Source organism: Thalassophryne amazonica, chromosome 3, assembly GCF_902500255.1.
Source record: "Thalassophryne amazonica chromosome 3, fThaAma1.1, whole genome shotgun sequence".
NCBI lineage: Eukaryota > Metazoa > Chordata > Actinopteri > Batrachoidiformes > Batrachoididae > Thalassophryne > Thalassophryne amazonica.
Window position 1 is genome coordinate 107883547 of NC_047105.1, and position 20482 is coordinate 107904028.

The 20482-nt window shown below is 43.6% G+C and overlaps 1 protein-coding gene across 4 annotated transcripts in view; it reads left to right on the forward strand.

Moving 5' to 3' along the window:
• Positions 1-1827: 1827 nt before the first annotated feature.
• Positions 1828-20482, forward strand: part of sulf2a (sulfatase 2a) — a 142316-nt gene continuing 123661 nt past the window's right edge. For 2 of the 4 annotated variants that reach the window (XM_034167246.1, XM_034167251.1), the window contains exon 1: positions 1829-2139. The gene's annotated coding sequence lies outside the window, so the exon portion shown is untranslated. Of the gene's footprint in view, positions 2140-20482 lie in introns of all 4 variants that reach the window. The other 2 variants (XM_034167247.1, XM_034167250.1) reach the window with 2 other exon arrangements.

Consider the following 20482-nt stretch of genomic DNA (forward strand, 5'->3'; position numbering starts at 1 on the left):
CATTTTGATTTTGTTTAAAGAGTCAAGGTCGCCGTTCGCTTCGTTTTCCTTTTGTTAGTTTCGGTTTTGTTTCATTACTTTTGGCGCTCTTGAGTCCAAGGTTTTTCCGTGATAGGAGAAGTGCAGGATCAGTCCTCAACCTTTTCTTGATGATTTGTGACTTTGTGACTTTTTTCCTTCGTTCAGCTATTGTTGTGTGCCGTGTGACCGGGCCCTTAAATTGTTGAATATTTCATAGATGTTTAAGCAACACTAACAGATGAAGCAAGCACAAAGGCGGCAGCATGAATAAGCTGTGCTAAAGCAGTGTCGCTGGTCTGCTGTGCTGGCACGTTGGCACCGCTGAGGAAAGAAACATGGCCATCTCAGGGGCTTGGTGTGTAATCTGGCATGTTCAGGCAGCTCAGCTTTGACATCATGTGATGTGCATACGGTGTTGAAATGAATAATTCTCCAACAATACATTTTGTTTTAATAAGATTATGAATAGAATTACGTAGGTCAGGCTAATCCGATTTTACAAGCACTCAGGTGTCATGAATGGCAACATTTATTTTAAGTGTTGAATTAGTTAGAATTAGTGTTGAATCCACCTGATGAAATGGCAAATCTAATTTTCTCTAACCTCAAATCCCATGAAAATCCTCTGTTCTGTGTAGTTTGTTTCATCTGCAAGGGACAGTCACAGCTAGAAAAAAAAAAAAAACGCTGCTTCATTTTGTCAAAGCAGTGTGGTTTCATCTCTTTGTAGCTACACAAATGCCATTGTGAGCCGTGATGACAGAGAGATGATCTATTGCAGCTGTTGTAATTGAAAACACTGGGGGTGGGGGGATTCATCTCTCTTTCTTGTCCCCAGCTTCAAATTTCTACAGAGAAATACCTCGAAATGCAGATCGTAGATAAGCGTGTTATTGATTAGATGAGGTGGGAGGAGATGCGAGGAGGTGCAGAGGTTCTCCATCACTAATCTCTCATGCTGTGACTGCATCTAAATAACCTGCAGAGAGGGATAAACAGGCGCATCCATCATGGGACGGCTGCCGCGGACAGTGATGGATGTCTCCACCCTCCCTCACACCTCTCCCCTCCTGGTCAAATGAAGCTGGCCCCGCAGGAGAAAAGCGCAACTTACGCTGAGCAGGAAGGTGCCTATTTGGGCTCCGGTGTGCCTGAAAGTCTTTATGTGCAATGTGCACGTCTCTTTGTGAGTTAATAGAACTGTGTCCCGTCCTGGGAGTTTCTAGGCTCATTCTCCTGGATACATCGTGCCTAATTTGTCAACGAGGACCTAGATTTTGTTGATTTGCTTGTGAGAAATGTGCATTTATTGTGTTTATTCCTTTTCTGTCTGCATGTACTGTAAGCCAAATCCTCCACGCAGCTTTGGACCCAGTCAGCAGGCATACCAGAGCCAGCTCGCTTCGGAGGTGCCATCCTGATAGATACGGTGTGTATGCCAGGTGGTGCCTCTCCTCCCCACCCCTGCAGCATTAAGATTGATCCAGTGTTCCCTCCCAGTCCTTTCTCTCTCTCTCTCTCTCTCTCTCTGTCTCTGTGTGCCTCTGCCTTTATGAGACTGTGAATAGGTGAAGCTCACAGGCTCCAACAGATGGCTGGAGCTGCCCTGTTTCACCGTCTCGCTCTCCGTCCTCTCAAACACCATGAATGAAAGCCAAGAGAGCCGGAGAGAGAGAGAGAGAGAGCGAGCGAGCAAGGAGGAGACAGAGGAAAATGTGACGAGGAGAAAGGCAAGAAGTAGGAAGCAGCAACACAGTAGATGGCTAAAAGTAAAGGATACAGATCCAGAGGGAGGATAACACCGGGGGGGTAAAAAAAAGGAGAGGCTAGGGTAGAATAAAGCGAGCTGGAGGAGAGAAAGAGGAAAGAAAGACGGCAGTGCTGCTGGGAAAAAAAGGAGTGAGGACAAAATTGAATTGTAGATTGAGGGAGCCGCTCTCCTCCTTCTTTCCCTCCCTCTTTTATTTATCTCATGTGAAGCCACGCCTCCCTCCTTTCACTTGTCAGTGCATCTATAACAGTGAGCTGTCTGCACCGGGCTGCGTGGGGGGTGAGACCAGCTCCACACACAGAGGACAGACCGGACAGGACTGGATGGTACCGAACCCGTCAGGACAGGTTTGTCATTTGTGCGCGTAGATGACAGATGCATGTGTTCCTGTCAGTGTTTGCGTGTTTGCCCCCTTGTTCTTGTCTTGGACTTGTTATCAGAGCACAGCGCTGGAGCTCTGCCCTAGTTTACACTTGAAGGCTCTGATCCATTCTGTTTTCCTCTGAGATTTAGGCACGGACTCACCAGTGGCTGCGCTCGTGAGGATAAGCGAGATGAGACTTCATTCATTTCAGACACTGGACTCGTTTCACTGTGAATCTGGAATTGATTGGGAGCAGTTTGGGAAAAGAGCTGCTGTTTCTCTGGGCAGAGAAGTTAGTTTTGGGGGCTTGACTGCACTGCTGTCATCATTCGCTGTGGCTCCATTAGGCGTTGTCTGGGTTTTAAGAGGCGTTCAGCTCTCTGTTGTAAGACTCTTATTTCTGAATGAAGTTTGTTTAGCAAAAAGCGTTGGTATAGCTTTCACCGGTCGATGCTCCAGTTTGCGATGAGTTCTTATAGTCGTCCTGCTGCACGGTCTGTGCCGTTTTGAAATGTGGAGCCTTCATTGTCTTCTATTTGCTTTGTATTTGCGTTGCCAAATATAATCCTCTTTTCTGTTGCTGTATAATCCACAGATTCTAAAATTAGAAGACAAACAACAGTTACTTTCTCCCAAAGCAGTAGAGGTCCAGCGTTTGACCGTGTCGAGCCTCTTTATGACCACAAGGTTTCCGGCAGCCAACATTCTCTCAAGAGTCGCCATTTCCAGCCTTCCTGTGTACTGGCAATGTAGGTAGTTGCACAGAATTTACTGTTTTGGCTGCTGTTGTTTTACATCCGGTATGTATCCACATGTTGATTTGGTTTTAGACCGGATGCCCTTCCTGCCCTTCCAGACTGAGATTTGCACCCAGGTGGGCATTGAACCCCAGGCCTTCTTGGTGGGAGGCCAGCGCACTGTCACTGCGCCCTGTAATGTACTCAGTAGCACTGTTTTGTCAATATCTTCATGGGTCAAAAGGCTGTGTCACTACCAAGTGAAGGCAGTTAAATGAAGCAGTTGATTTTGGGGTGGGAGGGAAGAGTGGTTACAGTGACCTAGCGGGTGAAATATTTATGATGCAGACAGCTGACCGCCTCGTGCTGCTTGTACAAATATGTGTGCATGATCGAGTGCAGAGACGGAGGGGTGGAAGTAGTGAAGCTTCAGATATCTTCATTTATTATTTATCACAACACACATGAAAACTCATAGCCCCAAATCAACTGGCCTCTTTTCACACTGAGCTTCCAGTGAACTGAAGCAGGATGCTCCTGCTTAGCGCACCTGTCAGCCATTCCCCGAGCGTTTTACCGCTGCATCCAGCACACTCTCATTTAGAGTGCATTTAGCTGTGTAAGTGTAGTTTATGGTTGGAAGCTGAACATAAAACTCAACAATAAAATTGTTATGTCGAGGTTAATGTTTTCTCATATGTCTCATATATATATATATATATATATATATATATATATATATATATCGCTCACTCATCTTCAGCCACTTATCCAGGATCGGGACTCGGGGGCAACAGCTTCAGCAGGGGACCCCAGACTTCCCTTTCCTGGGCCACATTGATCACCTCTGACTGGGGGATCCCGAGGTGTTCCCAGTCCAGTGTGAGATATAATCTCTCCACCTAGTCCTGGGTCTTCCCTGGGGTTTCCTCCCAGATGGATGTGCCTGGAACACCTACCTAGGGAGGCACCCAGGGGGCATCCTTACCAGATGCCCAAACCACCTCAGCTGGCTCCTTTCAATGCGAAGGAGTAGTGCCTCTACTTTGAGTTCCCCACGGATGACCGAGCTTCTCACCTTATCTCTAAGGGAGAAACCACCCAACCTGTTAAGGAAGCCCATTTCAGCCGCTTGTACCCGAGATCTAGTTCTTTCAGTCATGACCCAACCCTCATGACCATAGGTGAGAGTAGGAACGAAGATTGACCAGTAGATTGAGAGCTTTACCTTTTGCCTCAGCTCCCTTTTCGTCACAACAGTACGGTAGAGCGAATGCTTCACCGATTCTCCGGACAATCTCACACTCCATTGCCCCCCCCCCCCTCTCTCTCTCTCTCTAAATATATATATATATATATATATATATATATATATATATATATATATATATATATATATATATATAATACACACACCTTCTCACTAGCTACTTTATTAGGTACACCTTGCTCGTACTGGGTTGGACCCCCTTTTTTCAGAACTGTCTTAATTCTTTGTGGCATAGATTCAGTAATGTGTTGGAAACATTCCTCAGAGATGTTGGTCCATACTGACATGACGACATCATGCACTGGCCCATTCAATCACTCTGCCCATTCCTCTTTGACCACTAACATCAACAAACCATTTTCTTGCACCCAACTGCCACTCACTGGATATCTTCTCTTTTTTGGACCGTTCTCTGTAAGCCCTAGAGAAGGTTATGCTTGAAAATCACAGTAGATCAGCACTTTCTGAAATACTCAGTATGCTTAGTTATTAGTGTGAACAAGCAATTGAACAGGTGTACCTAATAATGTGACCATTGAGACACCAAGAGAGTATGTGTGTGTGTGTATATATATATATATATATATATATATATATATATATATATATATATATATATATATATATATATATATATATATATATATATATATATATATTACACTCAACAAAAATATAAACGCAACACTTTTGGTTTTGCTCCCATTTTGTATGAGATGAACTCAAAGATCTAAAACTTTTTCCACATACACAATATCACCATTTCCCTCAAATATTGTTCACAAACCAGTCTAAATCTGTGATAGTGAGCACTTCTCCTTTGCTGAGATAATCCATTCCACCTCACAGGTGTGCCATATCAAGATGCTGATTAGACACCATGATTAGTGCACAGGTGTGCCTTAGACCGTCCACAATAAAAGGCCACTCTGAAAGGTGCAGTTTTGTTTTATTGGGGGGGGATACCAGTCAGTATCTGGTGTGACCACCATTTGCCTCATGCAGTGCAACACATCTCCTTCGCATAGAGTTGATCAGGTTGTCACTTGTGGCCTGTGGAATGTTGGTCCACTCCTCTTCAATGGCTGTGCGAAGTTGCTGGATATTGGCAGGAACTGGTATACGCTGTCGTATACGCCGGTCCAGAGCATCCCAAACATGCTCAATGGGTGACATGTCCTGTGAGTATGCCGGCCATGCAAGAACTGGGACATTTTCAGTTTCCAAGAATTGTGTACAGATCCTTGCAACATGGGGCCGTGCATTATCCTGCTGCAACATGAGTTGATGTTCTTGGATGTATGGCACAACAATGGGCCTCAGGATCTCGTCACGGTATCTCTGTGCATTCAAAATGCCATCAATAAAATGCACCTGTGTTCTTCATCCATAACAGACGCCTGCCCATACCATAACCCTACCGCCACCATGGGCCACTCGATCCGCAACATTGACATCAGAAAACCGCTTACCCACACGACGCCACACATGCTGTCTGCCATCTGCCCTGAACAGTGTGAACCGGGATTCATTCGTGAAGAGAACACCTCTCCAACGTGCCAAACGCCAGCGAATGTGAGCATTTGCCCGCTCAAGTCGGTTACGACGATGAACTGGAGTCAGTTCGAGACCCCGATGAGGACGACGAGCATGCAGATGAGCTTCCCTGAGACGGTTTCTGACAGTTTGTGCAGAAATTCTTTGGTTATGCAAACCGATTGTTTCAGCAGCTGTCCGAGTGGCTGGTCTCAGATGATCTTGGAGGTGAACATGCTGGATGTGGAGGTCCTGGGCTGGTGTGGTTACATGTGGTCTGCGGTTGTGAGGCTGGTTGGATGTACTGCCAAATTCTCTGAAACGCCTTTGGAGACGGCTTATGGTAGAGAAATGAACATTCAATACACGAGCAACAGCTCTGGTTGACATTCCTGCTGTCAGCATGCCAATTGCACGCTCCCTCAAATCTTGCGACATCTGTGGCATTATGCTGTGATAAAACTGCACCTTTCAGAGTGGCCTTTTATTGTGGGCACACCTGTGCACTAATCATGGTGTCTAATCAACATCTTGATATGGCACACCTGTGAGGTGGGATGGATTATCTCAGCAAAGGAGAAGTGCTCACTATCACAGATTTAGACTGGTTTGTGAACAATATTTGAGGGAAATGGTGATATTGTGTATGTGGAAAAAGTTTTAGATCTTTGAATTAATCTCATACAAAATGGGAGCAAAACCAAAAGTATATATATATATATATATATATATATATATATATATATATATATATATATATATATATATATATATATATATATATAGTTGTAACTACAAATCAGCAATACCTGTTGTTAAATTCATGGATGAAAAAACAGGAAGACGAAATGAGGCACCATTTTTCAGCTTTGGCAGACTGAGTGAAGTTTCAACACATTGCTTAATGTCTGTATAAAGCGCTGGGTGTGCCACCTCATTCATGTTTTGGCGTGCAGGTATTACGTTGTGTGTTTCCATTACTTTCATGCTTTTCGAGCCATCGTTGTCAATGGAATGGAATGGGTGTAAATCCATGCATAGTGAAATTACACCTGAATGTTATTTTTGTGGCAAAGTAGTTGGAATTTTGCTTATGAGTGCATTTAAAAAGGGTTTTGGTTTTTTTTGGTAAGGTAGAAAATGAATGCTGTGGTGACCACAAGTGCAGTCATGCTGCCACAATATTCATATCAGTCGACTTTTATCAGTGTTGTTTTTGTATGTGTCCTCTTTAGTGACGTCTGGTTTATAGTCGCTGCTGTTCACACACAGTGTGTTCAGGGCGATTTCAAACTGCTCACATTCTTTCGTACTTTTCAGTTTTGTCTAAGAGTTGTGAAAGCTGCTCCACTGCACCATGATTAAAGACAAACAATTTTGTAGACTGCCCAGACAAGGTGTTCTTTGTTCAAATCATATTAAACCATGGTTCAAAATGTTCATGATGCGATCGCCCCCCCCGACTGTTTGACAAGAGGAAGTTCCAGCACAATATTAGTCACACACCTTAGTCTCTGAAAAAAACAGAACCACGATTGCTTAATTATTTGCACTCTTCTCCTTTCTGGTCAGCGGCAACTGATTTCTCACGCAACAGCAGTTTTTATATTGCAAAATGGAAGTAGTCTCATGCGTTGGCCATGACGTTATTGCTGCTGGTAGCAATAGCAGGGCCATAATAATACTGTAACAACGGCAACGAAATTAACTGAAATGAAGCTGCATACATTTATTGACAACACGCCATCGTCAGACGAATGTATGTGTACAAACAAATCAATTGCAAGTACACTGAAACCAATCCAATCTGAACCCCACCCCAACAGAATAAATAAATAAATAAATATAAATCTTTCCGATGTGGAAAAATGCCCCCAGAGTTTCTGCAATAGCTTAGAAAGCCATTATTTAATCATAGTTAAGACATTTGCAGGACAACAGGAATGTGCCACAAAACATTTGTGGCACATTCTTTGGCAATGAAAACGTATCTGCAAGTGCCCTCCAAAATGCTCTGAGAATAGACAGACAGACAGAAGAGTGCATCCCTCCAGCTTGTTAACAATACAATAGCTTGCCAAATAATAAATGCTATCATCATGTAGCTCACCAAATTAAAAGGCCATCTAATGAGGACAAACACAATCAAAACTAATTAATTGTGAAGCACCAAATCAGTTGAAAATCAGCTTTGTTTTTCTTATTTAATATTCCATTGATGAGACTGCCACCTGCAGGATGCTTAGTGCACGCTGGATTGATGACACACTAGTTGCAGGTGTGGTTGTCAGATACCATTTCCACATAAAAATATACCACATAAGAGAAATAGACCTTTTTATTACATGTATGTTCTGAAACACAGTCTCACCTCCACACAACCCAGTGGAAACGACTTTGCATGAATATAACTGTGAAAGAATAAGAGAGAGGGAGATGGTCGACTGAGGTACACAGTGAATGGGGGGGAGAGAGAGAGAGAGAAGGCACATGCGTGGCAAATACATAACACAACACCAAACTGTTGCTGGCACTCGTAAGGGAATGGCGAGTATTTTGGTCATATTCAAAACACTCGCCACTCAATTTCACCCATCACATGATTGCCCTTTATACACCGAGCACATGCTGTCTGCCTGAGGGGCTGGAAGGCACCAGATTGTTCAGAAACACCAAATCCACAATGAAATGGGGGGGGAGCAGACAAAGTTGATAAATAGTGGCCAGGAAGCAGAAGACAAACCCCAAGTTTTACCTTCTACATTAAACACCACTGCATGCCGCACATGCCGCACACATGCCGGCAGTCTCTAGTATGGGATGCCGATGCCTGCTATCAACATGCCACGCACATGTCTTCTGTTTGAGAGAGGCAGGAGAACATTTCCACACCAAACTATTCTAAATCAGAAAAATAAGTCATTACTAATTCACCTCCCGGAGGGGTAGTGAAGTATTGTTTTTAGTGGCTGTGTGTGTGTGTGTGTATTTGTATTTTGATAATAAAATACATATGCATATATATTTGAAAAATGTTCATATATACAGTATACGAGGGCTGTCAATAAAGTATAGGTCCTTTTTATTTTTTTCAAAAACTATATGGATTTCATTCATATATTTTTACGTCAGACATGCTTGAACCCTCGTGCGCATGCGTGAGTTTTTCCACGCCTGTTGGTGACGTCATTCGTCTGTGAGCACTCCTTGTGGGAGGAGTCGTCCAGCCCCTCTTCGGAATTCCTTTGTCTGAGAAGTTGCTGAGAGACTGGCGCTTTGTTTGATCAAAATTTTTTCTAAACCTGTGAGACACATCGAAGTGGACACGGTTCGAAAAATTAAGCTGGTTTTCGGTGAAAATCTTAACGGCTGATGAGAGATTTTGAGGTGATACTGTCGCTTTAAGGACTTCCCACGGTGCGAGACATCGCGCAGCGGTCCCAAGCGCCGTCGTCAGCCTGTTTCAAGCTGAAAACCTCCACATTTCAGGCTCTATTGATCCAGGACGTCGTGAGAGAACAGAGAAGTTTCAGAAGAAGTCGGATTCAGCATTTTATCCGGATATTCCACTGTTAAAGGAGATTTTTTTTAATGAAAGACGTGCAGACGGGTCCGCGCATCGGGACGCAGCCGGCGCGGTGCGGCGGCACAGGAAAAACACCTCCGTATTGATAACCATTTGTAAAATCCAGGCGGCTTTTGATGGCTTTCAGTGGAGTGAGTATATGAGAAATTGTTTAACAGCTGGACATGTTCCAACTTGTCCTTAAGGCTTCCAACAGAGGTGTTTTTCCTGTGGCGGAGCGTCGCAGCAGCTGCGAGCCGACGCTGCAATCCGTACGCACGTCTTTCATTAAAAAAAATCTCCTTTAACAGTGGAATATCCGGATAAAATGCTGAAACCGACTTCTTCTGAAACTTCTCTGTTCTGTCATGACGTCCTGGTTCAATAGAGCCTGAAATGTGGAGGTTTTCAGCTTGAAACAGGCTGACGACGGCACCTGGGAGCGCTGCGTGACGTCTCGCACCGTGGGAAGTCCTTAAAGCGACAGTATCACCTCAAAATCTCTCATCAGCCGTTAAAATTTTCACCGAAAACCAGCTTAATTTTTCGAACCGTGTCCACTTCGATGTGTCTCATAGGTTTAGAAAAAATTTTGATCAAACGAAGCACCAGTCTCTCAGCAAGTTCTCAGACAAAGGAATTCCGACGAGGGGCTGGACGACTCCTCCCACAAGGAGTGCTCACAGGCGAATGACGTCACCGACAGGCGTGGAAAAACTCACGCATGCGCACGAGGGTTCAAGCATGTCTGAAGTAAAAACATATCAATGAAATCCATATAGTTTTTGAAAAAAATAAAAAGGACCTATACTTTATTGACAGACCTCGTATGTATATATATATATATATATATATATATATATATATATATATATGTATGCATGTATATATATATATATATATATATATATATATATATATATATATATATATATATATATGTATGCATGTATATATATATATATATATATATATATATATATATATATATATATATATATATATATATATATATATATATATGTATGTATATATGTATATATGTATGTATATATGTATATATGTATGTATGTATGTATGTATGTATGTATATATATGTATGTATATATGTTCTCCACTCAGATTGCAATAGCCAATCACAGATTAGCCTTTCTATCCATCGTTTGCCTGTATTTTGGCATGCTTGGCGCCAGAAAGTTATGTTGGATCCAAAAGGATCCAAAAAGGCTAGGACCAAAAGTTATATTGGATCGGTTCCCACTGACCAATAGCGTTAGAGCTTATTGCCAACAGCTGGCCAATCAGAGCGCGGCATACGAAGGTCACGAACTTGCTGACAGACGCTGACTGAAAAAATGACAACAAATATGTCAACAACAGCAGAAAATCGTCTGCCAGGGAGGTTTGCTGAGTTCACAGAGGAGGAAGTGGTGGAAATATTGAACTCCAAGGATGCCAAAAACACTAAGAAGGTAGACAAGCACGCTACTGACGTTTTAGAAGTATTCATCGCATCAGAATCAATATATGCTGTTCACAACAAAATTAATTGATCTAATTTACTTGAATCTTTGTTGTTTGCTTAATTTGGGAGGGGGGTGGAGAACATAACAATTGATGGATGGCTACGCCTCGTCCAATATAACTTTTCTTCAATATTTCTCTATGTTGGACTCCTTACCATCCATTATTTGTATAATATATATATATATATAATATATATATATAATATGCATGTGTGTGTGTGTGTGTGTGTGTGTGTGTGTGTGTGTGTGTGTGTGTGTGTGTGTGTGTGTGTGTGTGTGTGTGTGTGTGTGTGTGTGTGTGTGTGTCTTCCTTGTACTGTCACTTGGAATGAGCTTGTTTGCGGTGGTTGTGCTGTAATAATACTGAAATAATGGCAACAAAATGAATATAAATTAATCTGTATACTCAGACTGTATTAAGCAACATGCTGACATCAGAATAATGTATGTCAATAGTTACTTGCAATCAACTGCATGTACAGTGAAACTAAACCAGTATCCCCCCCCCGGGGCATTATGTACATTAAAAGGATTGCATTTAGTCGACTGACTCTTTTTGTCTAGGTCCACTGCAGAGTAATACCTTAAAATCCTAAAGCCTGATTTATGCTTGTACAACTCCGTAGCCATGCAATGACTTGAACGTGCATGTGATTCTTTTAAAGTTCTCTGTCGCATTGGTGGTTAATGCAATTTATCACAGGAACAGTGGCTTTTTCTGGATCAACTTGTCTCTTAACGAGCTCCACTGATTTATACAATCATCAACCTCCAAAGCAACGGTACAGTACGTGTAATTTTCCTCCATGAATTACGGGTCATTTGAGCATCTTTTTCTGACTCTGTGTTGTAAAGTTGGTCGTATTTGCATAATTTTCTGCCAAACGTATTTGATCCTTGATTGAAATGTAAACAGCATGCAGATTGCTAAAACTTTTAAAATATGACAGGAGAGGAAGGAGTGAAAGTGGAAAAGTGACCAGTCACAGCCCTTGCAGTCTCTGTCGTTTAGCAGGCATGCGACAGGCTACGGTGAGTGTACGCAGCCTCACAGAGGGCTCTGATCTAAAGTGGTTGAATTTGGTTTGCCACACCCAGGGATATGTGTGAAAATTAACACCACATTACAGTGAAGGCAGCAAGCAGCATTTTGTTAATAATTGCCAGCCTTGAATAAAAGTCACTTTCCTCAAATCGACTAGTGTCAGTGCTGAACTTCATATTGTATCTCTGCTGCGACTGAGCAATCCCACACTGCTCTGTCCAGTACATGTGAGGGGTTTTTAATGGAAATACATTGCAATGGGATTGGAAGTTTTATCCAATGTGAGCTACAATCTGTTATACAAAATCTGGTACATATGGTGTTTATTACATTGAAAACTATACAAAAGCATGGGAACTTTTGGTTTTGTCCGGTGAGTGCGAGTATCCGGTTGATACGATGATGGTTTAAGCAAGTTTTCTTGTAGTATAGTATCACATAGTACAGCATAGTCTTGAGGTAGTGTCCTGAGCAACATGTAAAACTGTTGGACTCAATTTTATTCAACTTCAAAAAATATTGCATGATTGATTTATTTCAAAATCTAGATGATTATAAAAACTATTATTTCTATTTATGTAGGTAAATAGATAGTCTTAAAGCCTACCTGTTTGTCAGTAAAGTTTGAGTAGATAATGTTGAAGACTTCAAACCCCCTGTCCACATGGGTCTGTTTCGGTTGCGTTTGGGTTCCCGGTACAAAAAAATTACAAACTCACAGAATAATCGCCAACCCTGCCGCATCCCATCTGCAAGCATACATGGTGATCCTGGAGTTCACTGGACACTGAACTATTGGGATAATCTGGATAATCGGGAACAAAGTTTTGGACTGTTCAAAATTTTGATGCCAATGGAAATAATTTTGAACCCAACCAGGTCATCGGCAAGCTCACGGCAACTTAACTGGGCCATCTGCAATGTCTCAGAAACCCTGCTGCAAGCTGATGTCATTAGACTTGTACCAAACATTGATGCAGAGCTTTACCCGATCTGTTATCCTAAAAATCACTGTGGCAGCATGGCAAGCAGGCGGCGAAATTATCCATCCCGTGAATAGGTGTCACCAGTGACAAGGTCACTGCCAGCTTCAACTCTGCCCCTTTTTTCAGCTTTGGATGCCACTTGCCTCCCAATTTCTATCTGGAAAGTAACAGGAACATGTGGCATGACACTAGGCATCATCAGATAAAAAGTAAAATTATTACTAATGTTTGAAATGCATGTGCCAGGCAGAAGGTTCCCAATCCAAAACCACCCGTTCCCATTCTCCATGTACATCTGGAGCTGCATTATGAAAAGCTTCCTGCAATTTAAAAAAAAAAAAAAAAAGGCAAATCAACATATGGCTCCATATTGATCTGCTGTGGTGACCCCAAGCAAGCAGGGAGAAGCCAGTAGAAATTCTGATGCAACATCCAGTTGCTATTTGCTGAGAACATTGTGATGGCTCAGGTCTTGGGCAAATGGCCGGGGCCAATAAACGGTTAGTTTTATGAAATAAGGGTGGATTACAGGTCTGACCCACCTCGAGTTTGTTTCCACTCGTAAGTGCAACTCTTACTAAACTGCAGTTGGTTAACGTGCCTGAGACAAACTTAATACACACAAAATCACATTCATGATGATTTGTTGCAGCAGCACGCTCTAAATTTGTTTCCGCCTTCTCCACACGTTTACACTTTACCCTTACCCATAATGTTTGCACACATCTTTTGCGTTCTTGTCTTAGTTTCCTTCTGCAGCTGTTCCCACACACATTCTGAGACACACGAGCACCCCACTCATACACACACACACACACACACACAGGCGCGCACACACATAAGCAGTGGGAGTGGTGACCTTGAGACCTGTGGATGTTGTTTGCGGCGTCCGTGCTGTGAATACAAAAGAAGCCATGTGGGACTCCCGGTGAAAATGGGCCACTTGACATGCTGTTTGTAAAAATGGCTGGAAAATGTTGCGGGAGGGCTGGCGATGCAGTTGAAGGGAGATGTCGGCATGAATATGTATTGTATGCTAATGATTCACATAGAGGTTGTTGATGAAAGCAGAGGACATGTTCCCCACCAGCACAGTGACGAGGAAGTGCTATTGACAAATCCATCGCAGACGCAGTCACGGCTCCGGCCGCGGGGGCTGCATGCTGACAGGTGGCAGATATCACTGAGAGAAGCCAAGGTGACACTGCTCCACAGTCTGCGGTCCCACAGGCAGTTGAGGAAGTGTTGGCGTCTGCCCGCTGCGCCACGGCACTGACCTTTAGTGGTTAGATACAGCGCAGCGATATCAGTAGGCCCTACAGCTAATGTCCCCAATTAGCAGCATTGGGATCGCCAAGTGTTGCTTCCACATTTTCCACTTGTGGTCCTTCTGCATGCTTTATGAACAGCAGTGCTTAAATCACAAGCACGGGGTTGTTTTAGGATGCATGACAAGTAGCACTCACGCTTTCTTCCTGCGAGTCTCCTGTTTCATCTGTATGTATGAGCCACTGCTAACAGGTCCTGCGGTGAGACGGCACCAGGAAATCAGTGTTTAAATCTAGGAGCTGCTGCTCCTCTTTGCTCTAATGACAGAGAGGCAGAGACACTGAACCGCTGAGTCTCTCCACAGTGGGAAGTCTTCAGCTGATCTGAGCAAATGATGGGAACAAGAAGCACGTTGGTGTGTGTTTGTGTCAACACGCGACTCCGTTGTCTGAGCCAGTCGAGCAGATATGAGTGTTGCACAGCGTGCAGATGTGTGCAGTGAGATTTCACTCTTTTTCCTGAGTATGGCTGAGCTGCTGCAGAGGAGGTGCCCCGTGGGGAAATGCAATTATACCCTGCTGGCCACTGAGTGTCAGCTTCACTGGCCGATCTGTCTCGGGAGAAAAGGCAGCTCCAGGCCTCTTCTTCCTGGCATTATCAAACAGCTGACGTGTCACCAAAGCCCTGCTAGATCTGTGAATTGGCACTAAATCCTCACTCCGATCTCTAATCATCTTTCAGATCCTGGGGTTATCACTGGCCTTTCGCTACAGTTTTGTAACAGGTGTGAATAATTTATGGCCGTATTAAATGTGGCTGCGAAGAGCAGCGAGGGGACAGATTTGGGAACTCAAGCTCAGAGCACGTTGAGGCAAAGGTTTTTTGCACTGATCAATCTGTAATTATCATCTTTAACTACATTAATTTTTTAATAATTTCCACCATCGGAGTCAGATGTAAGGACGAAGAGTTTTCCATCATTAGTCAGCAGTCATCCTTTCCTTTGAGATGGTCTCCTCCGCTGTGCGCTCCGCAGCAGGGCTCTCAGCAAGGTGTACACTGATGTGGTGTCCATTAGGAAGACAAAAACAAGCAAACGGACACACCCCAGTCTCCTGGATTTAGAGAAACAATCAATGCCAGCACTCGGATAACAGCAGTGCTAAGTGCTCCATTGATGTTGCAATTAAATGTGTACAGGATGCCACAGTGATGGAATGAGACCTGTGATGATAGACAGACCACAACAGTCAAGGGTTGTACTTAGGACATGCTAACCCACATCAGCTAAAAACAGTTATGCCCCAGCTGTTCCAACTTCTGACATTTGAAACAAACATTCAGAAAGGAATGAGATTATGGAGCCTGTCATGATTATCTATGGTGCATGCACTAAAGCACATAGCACAGCTACATTTAGAGTGTGTACAACGGCATTTTGCTGTTTACACAGTGCATAATCTGAGCACAATGTCAAGCGCAAAGTATTTGCTTACTTAAACTGTCATGGGAGTGTTTTGGCCATAAAATAAATGAGTCAGAGTAGCACATGCCAGTGCCTTTGAAAGACAGGTGTGCCAGTAACTGGCACAGTGCCCTTTAGATGGTTAATGCAGAGGTGAGAGGTTTTCTGGCGAGGAAATGTTTCTACATGCAAAGCATCAAAGTGGGTTCACAATGCCTGCAATGAAATAGTAAAGTCAAAGTAAATGTAAGAATCACTGTATTGTTGGTTTGTTGGTTTAAAATTTGCATTTTCCATGCTGTCACAACGTTTTCTGATTTGAGGTTATTAAAGTCTTCTAATTTCTGGGGGGGGGGGGGGGTTCCCCCTCCACTAAGGAAGTAATGTTTTCTGTGCTTTTTGTCTGTTATCAGGATTATGCAAAAACTTACACTACACTGGTTTTCTTGAAACTTGAAAAGTGTGAGGTATAGGTCAAGGAGAAAACCAGTAACTTTTGGAGCAAATCCAATTAAGGTGGCAGATCCAAGATTTTTTTTTTAAATCACTTTCTTTAAGATATTTTCCAATATTTTTGTGAATTTCCCAAGACATCACTATGGAAATACAAATCTGTCATATGAGGTCTGTTAGAAAAGTATCCGACCTTTTTATTTTTTGCAAAAACCATATGGATTTGAATCACGTGTGATTGCATCAGCCAAGCTTGAACCTTCGTGCGCATGCGTGAGTTTTTTCACGCCTGTAGGTTGCGTCATTCGCCTGTGAGCAGGCTTTGTGTGAGCACTGGTCCACCCCTCTCGTCGGATTTTTATTGCGAATAAATGTCTGAATGATTTGGAGCTTTGCTGCATCAAATTTTTCCAGAAACTGTGAGAGACCTCCAGGTGGACACCATTCGGAAAATTCATATGGCTTTGAGGGACGATTTTATGGGGATTACACAGATTAAGGAGTGCTCCAGCCGGTTTAAAGACCACCCACAGCGTCTGAGAGCGCGGCGCACTCCGAGTGCCGATCGACAGGCTGACACCCCGCTGAAACAACCAGATCATTTCCAATGTGAAGGCTTTGTTGATCCGGGACGTCGTCTGACTTCCACAAAAAAAGGCCGAAGGCGTGGACATCAGCACTTTTTCGGCACATTCCACTGTTACAGGAGTTTTTTTCATGGAAAGAGGAGCGGAGGAATGCGCCACCGTGCCACTCATGGCGCGGCACAAAACCACCTCCGTGTTGGTTTCACAGGACGGCTTTGAGATGGCTGAGACGGCTTTCGGTTGCTTTTCAGTCGTGTGAATATCCGAGAAATTGTGCATGAGCTGGACATGCCCCAACATGTCCTTTGAGGCTTCATCACGGCGTTGCTTTGCGCCATGCGGAAACGTCCCGATGCGCAGAATTCCTCCGCACGTCTGTCTCAATGTGCCAAAAAAGTGCTGATGTCCACGTCTTCCGCAATTTCTGTGCTAGTCAGACGACGTCCCGGATCAACACAGCGTCCAGTTTAGAAATGAACGGCACATTCCACTGTTACAGGAGTTTTTGTCATGGAAAGAGGAGCGGAGAAATTCTGCGCGCCACGGTGGAGCCGCGTGGCGCAAAGCAAGCCGTGATGAAGCCTCACAGGATATGCTCTCAGAGGGTCTTTAAACTGGCTGGAGCACTCCTTAATCTGTGTAATCCCCATAAAATCGTCGCTGAAATCCATATGAATTTTCCGAATGGTGTCCACCTGGAGGTCTCTCACAGTTTCTGGAAAAATTTGATGCAGCAAAGCTCCAAATCGTTCAGACATTTTATTCGCAATAAAAATCCGACGAGAGGGGTGGACCACTGCTCACACAAAGCCTGCTCACAGGCGAATGACGCAACCGACAGGCGTGAAGAAACTCACTCATGCGCACGAAGGTTCAAGCTTGGCTGATGCAATCACACGTGATTCAAATCCATATGGTTTTTGCAAAAAATAAAAAGGTCGGATGCTTTTCTAACAGATCTCGTATGTAGAGTTCTAATATCTACATTATCTGCCGTGTGCTGTGCCGTGAGTTGGTGGAATATCGGGGCTTATGTAAAAAACGAAAGCAGATAGAAGAAAAGAAATTACAGCAGACTTGTGTTAAATGAAACAAATTCAGCAGCAGCAATTTAAAGAGTGAATGTCAGTGTGTCACCGTCTTTGTCGTGCTGTACCTGGTTTTAGTATTTTACATCCGTGCTGGAACACTGCTGTCTTATTCATTTCTCTGATTTGCTACACTCCAGCTCTACCCTAAGCTCTATTTCTGTGTTCGTCACCCTCTCTCTGTGCCTACTCTGTCCCTGTATTTCAACTGCCCACCCCTTCCCCACCCGCACCCCTTCCTCACGCCGCTCCCTCAGGGTGTAGCAGCCATTGTGTTGCCTAATAAGGTTTATGGAATTACAGATCTCTGAAATTGGATTTTCTTACTCCACCAAAGCAGTGGGCTTACAGGTTTACGGCCTGGTGCACTATGGCATGACTGACCTGTATCTGAACTGGTTTTTCATTTTGCGTTTTTTTGTTGTTTTTTTTTTGTTTCCATGTGGGCAAATGGTAAATGGACTTTGTTTCTGCAGTGCTTTCTGTATGATGCAGATGCTCAAGCCACTTAACAACGTGTCATATTCACTGCTGCTACGCATGGTACTCAAATTAGGATTAAAGACCTTGCTCAAGGACACCTTAGTGTCATGAACTTGGTCACAAAAAGGCAGGACATAAATGCAGGACTCACTCTGATGCGCGGTGTGAGAAAGAGGGTTTAATTCAAAAACAGGTGAAGGCCGGTACACAGAGAAGCAGGCAAAAATCAGTAATGGTATCCAAATCATGAGACAGTAATCAAGGTCAAAAAACAGGCAAAAGGTTCAAAAACACGGCATGGTAATTCAACAAGCAAGGACTGTGAAAGGCTGGTAGCAACGGTACTAAGGGCCCCTCTCACATAGAGTACAAATAAGTACAAATCAGGGCGAATCACGTCGGAACAGCTCGTATGAGTGAAACGCAAAAACATCGAGCCGACAGGCAGGTGTGAACGATGCCGCTGCAGCGGTTTTGTGCACGCAGAAAGACAGTGCGAGCAGCTGCTGTGAAAATAAAAAAATTAACAATACATGCCACCCACGGGATTCTAACCTGCAATTTCCAAAAGCTCTGATTGCTAGCCAGAAACTTTACCACTGAGCTACCAGTGCTGTCCTGTAAAAGGTGCGGGAAAATGCCTGAAATCAACAAGGACATGGACGAGGTGTGCTGTGTGCGGCTGCTGCAGCCCGGCACAAAGATGAAAGATGTTTTATGTATTTACACATGAGGACAGCAGACAGAGACACGCGCCTCATGGAGGAATGTTGTAAATTCATGTCCTTGTTCTCCAGCTGGGACGTCCAGGAGCACAGATCACAACAGCAGCAGCTGTGAGCAAGCCTCCCCCCCCCCCCCCCCCCCCGTCCGTTCAGCACCCAGATCAATGTGTCACTCTGTGTTATGTGGGCATTCATTTTCGGTATTTGTTATGTAATTGCGTATGTAGGTATTGTTGTAATTATTTATATAACTGTCCTGGCAGTGGTTTCTGTGTTTGTAATTTGTGCACTGATCTGTCATCCAGCTGTCAGTGTGCTGTGATCAGCTGACAGGCCCCTCCCCATGCTATGTGCGATCAGACCTCGCTGTCCGGCCCTCATGTGATCAGATCTGTACATACATATAAGCATTTTATCCAAGTGTGCCACCCCCTGACACACGTGCACGCATTGCTTTTTGCAACTCCACAGTTGTGGGGGCACTTAGACAAATTTCACATCCAGCTCAAAAGTGATCATCTACTGACTGTTGTCATGCTAATAGTGCAAATGCATGAAAGATTTTTTGAACATTTCAAAATTCTCTTTGCGCAGTTGCACGCACTGGTGCCCATCTCACATTCAGTCTACACCCATTAAAGATGAGTTGACTCTCCTGCACGACACAGTGCGTGCATCAAAGTTGTGCAAGTGTCAGGGCACCTTAAGTGCCAAGTGAACGGTGTGGATGTTCATGTGTGTGACCTGGAATTTGGCTGACACCTGCCGCGAGAGGTATCGAATGGGCTCTCACAGTGCACACTCTGTCTTTCAGCCGTTGGTGTGCGCAAATAGTTGTAGCAACAGGTGTACAAGGTGTTGGAGGCAGCTTCGACTTTACATGTATTGCATACGATTTCTGCTTCATGCTCAATTCATGCGCAATTCAACCACATTTGTAGTGTGTGTGAAGGGGCCCTAAGGCTTGAAGAACTGGCAGAGACGAGAGGAATACAGAGGGCTTAAATATTGCAGAAGGTGAAAGGAGGAAATGAGGGACAGGTGTGAGGGAACATTCAGGAATGGGGCATGGCAAAGAGATGGAAAAACACACCCAGACAAGACAAGAACATGCAGTGAACAAGAATACAAAACAATACAAAACCCAAACATGCACACAAAGCAATACAAAACCTGAACGTGGCACTAATGGCACTTAGTGAGCTTCCCAAGCCACATCCTCTTATCTTAATTTATGAAGCCAATGAGGAAGAGGAAAATTTTGCAGTTCCTTTTATGGACCCTTGAAACTGGCTTCAAAAGAGTCACTCCCCATAGAAGATCATGTTAAAATTTCCAGCTTTAGAGACGAAATAAAAATGTTTCTATTCTGGTCCCAAAAAAATGATACGGGGTAAATCTTTTTTTTTTTTTTTTTTTTTTTTTTTTTTTTTAGATAATTCATCAGTGTAAGATATTTTAATTCATAAAGTTATGAATAATAAGGTGCGTGGTCACTTCGAGTAACAACTCAATCAATCAACTTTTTTCTTGTATAGCGCCAAATCACAACAAACAGTTGCCCCAAGGCGCTCCACATTGCAAGGCAAGG